Here is a 3513-nt window from a genome sequence, read left to right as displayed (position 1 = left end):
AAATTGCCAAATTGAAAAAACAAAAAATCAAAATAAGTCAAATTTGAAAAGTCGAAAAATTGAAACATTGAAACGAAATCGAAAAGTTTAAGAATTCGAGAAATTGAAAATCGTAAAATTGAAAATATCGGAACACCGAGAAGTTGAATACTCAAAAATGAAAAACCTAAAAAATTTTGACATTGAAACATCGAAAAACTGGAAAACTAAAAAATCTAATACATAACTGAAAAATCTAAAAATTGCAAAATCTTAAAATCAAAGTAGCGAAAAATTGAAAAATGGAAAAATTAAAAATTGAGAGACGACAAATCGCAAAATTGAAAACAACGAAAAATTTAAATATCTAAAAATGGAAAAATATAAAATCTTGAATTCGTTAAAGTAAAAATCGAAAATCTGAAAAGATGACAATTAGAAAAATTGGAACAATGAAACATTGAAAACCAAAAATTTAAAAAACTGAAAAACCGTAAAATTATAAATTAGAAACGAAAAATCGAAAAAATATCTCAAAAATCGGAAGGCATAGAAAAAACGAAAAATTGAAAAACGGAAAAATTGCAACAATTAAACGAAATCGGAAAGTTTAAGTATTCGAAAAACTGAAGCTCGTAAAATTCAAAATCTGAAAAACTAAATAATGGAAAAATTGAAAAAGTCAAAACACCGAGAAATTGAATAATCAAAAAAGGAAAAATCTAAAAATTGTAACTTTGAAACAGAAAAATTAAAAAATTAAAAATTGGGAGACGAAAAATTGCCAAATTGAAAAAACAAAAAATCAAAATAAGTCAAATTTGAAAAGTCGAAAAATTGAAACATTGAAACGAAATCGAAAAGTTTAAGAATTCGAGAAATTGAAAATCGTAAAATTGAAAATATCGGAACACCGAGAAGTTGAATACTCAAAAATGAAAAACCTAAAAAATTTTGACATTGAAACATCGAAAAACTGGAAAACTAAAAAATCTAATACATAACTGAAAAATCTAAAAATTGCAAAATCTTAAAATCAAAGTAGCGAAAAATTGAAAAATGGAAAAATTAAAAATTGAGAGACGACAAATCGCAAAATTGAAAACAACGAAAAATTTAAATATCTAAAAATGGAAAAATATAAAATCTTGAATTCGTTAAAGTAAAAATCGAAAATCTGAAAAGATGACAATTAGAAAAATTGGAACAATGAAACATTGAAAACCAAAAATTTAAAAAACTGAAAAACCGTAAAATTATAAATTAGAAACGAAAAATCGAAAAAATATCTCAAAAATCGGAAGGCATAGAAAAAACGAAAAATTGAAAAACGGAAAAATTGCAACAATTAAACGAAATCGGAAAGTTTAAGTATTCGAGAAACTGAAGCTCGTAAAATTCAAAATCTGAAAAACTAAATAATGGAAAAATTGAAAAAGTCAAAACAGCGAGAAATTGAATAATCAAAAATGAAAAATCTAAAAATTGTAACATTGAAACATAGAAAAATTGAAAAATTAAAAAATCTAATTGCAAAATCATAAAATTAAAATAAGGAAAAATTAAAAATTGGAAAAATTAAAAATTGAAAACAACGAGAATTAAAATATCTAAAAATTGAAAAATAGAAAAAGTATTTCAAAAATCGAAAGGAATAGAGAAAATGAAAAACTGAAAAAACGAAAAATTGTAACAATGAAAACGAAATTGAAAACTTTAAGAATTCGAGCAATTGAAAATCGTAAAATTGGAAATCTGAAAAATTAAATAATCGAAAAATTGAAAAAGTCGAAACATTGAGAAACTGAGTAATCAAAAATGGAAAACCTAAAAATTGTAACAATGAAACATTAAAAACTAAAAAAATTAAAAAATTTAATACCCGAAAAATCTAAAAATTTTCAAAATTGTAAAATTAAGATAACTAAAAATTCAAATATATAAAAAAAAAAATTAAAAATCTAATACATAAAAAGTCGAAAAATGGTAAAATCGTAAATTTGAAGAAACGAAAAATTGAAAAGTCATAAATTAAAATTTGAGAAACAAAACAGCACAACGTTGAGAAACTGAAAAAAATGAAGATTTAAAAATTAGAAAATTGAGAGACGGAAAATTAAAATAAGCGTTAAACATAAAAATTCTGAAGACGAAAAATTACGAAATTAAAATTAAAAATTTTTCTATTCAATTAACTTTTATTTAGATTGAATTATTATTTTGTATAGTTTGATTTATGCAGTAACCACTTCCTGTAAATAAATTATTATTATTTAAAAATCTAATAAAAATTTAAATCGAGAAATTGAGAAACTACAAATCGAGAAAATGAAAAAAATAACAACTCCAAAAATTAAAAATGGAGAAGCTGATGAAAGTTGGAAAATACTAAATAAAAATCTAAAAACCAAAAATCGAAAAATTGAAAATCGAGAAATTAATTTTTTTTAATAAATTCAAAATCTGAAAAATGAAAAAATTTTAAATTGATAACTAGAAAAATTGATTAGAAAGACAAAAGTACAAATGCTTGCTCACTGTGGATTCAAACCCTGAAAAAATCATCCATTTTACTTACCGAACGTAAGCTAAAGAAGTAAGTATTGTAATCGAGTTCATCGGGCGATTGTCTACTTTTATGTTTTTTGATGTTTCATGATCCCTAGAATACGAAAATATAGGTCTCTCGTTTCTGTTTGTCTGTCTGCCTGTCTGTCTTCTATCTTCTGCGCTGTCCATTTGTTTATCCGACCTATACCGAGGGAAATTCAGTCAAAATAACCTTCGACCACTTTTTTAAATCCTTTTTGACCACCATCACTTCCATCAGATTGGTTTTTGTTATTCTTGCCCATAACTGGACTAGCCCTGATGGTCCGAACAAAGACGTCTGCATCGATTATGCGGCAATCAAGCTATCGGAGTGCATTTATCATGCAACGGATGCACCGACTATTAATCATATTTGTGTAGCAGCGTCAAAATAGAGCATTGTATGTTGAATAAACGCCATTATAGCAACAATTACCAGAACCGGACTCTGGAGTGCGTCGCTCTTCAGCCTCATCCGTTAATTAGGGAAGTTTTTCGATGAAATTATGCAGACCAGACAGACTATCTTGACTTGAAAGAACAATCCTCGAGTTTGTAATACGATGCCGCACTTACAAGAAAACGTGCTCAAGAGCGAATTTTCAGGCACGAAAATACCTTTTGTAATCTGAAGGAGAATAAAATTAACTGTAACCGTACACCGGGGAGGGTGGGCTTTGTTTTGAGGTGGTGGCGGAGTGATGTATTATTAGATAGTGTGCGGGGTGACAGAGATTTTCAATTTTGGGAAGACTTGAGGGCTTGCCGTAATTTTCACGAAAAATTAATAAACACGTCTTGTTGCGGTACTTCGGGAGATCCGGCAGTAAATAAAGCGAGACTTCTTCATTCGGCGACCCTCTAGACCTCCTCGGCTCGGTTTTCTGTTTACCGAATAAAGTTTAAATATAGTCCAACATTTGTAAAAAAGTACATACAAGC

This window comes from Zophobas morio, unplaced genomic scaffold, assembly GCF_036711695.1.
Source record: "Zophobas morio isolate AGI-343-1 ecotype UQ-CSIRO unplaced genomic scaffold, CSIRO_AGI_Zmor_V1 ptg000057l, whole genome shotgun sequence".
Taxonomy (NCBI): domain Eukaryota; kingdom Metazoa; phylum Arthropoda; class Insecta; order Coleoptera; family Tenebrionidae; genus Zophobas; species Zophobas morio.
The sequence above is the reverse complement of the archived record's forward strand: the minus strand, read 5'-3'. Positions refer to the sequence as shown.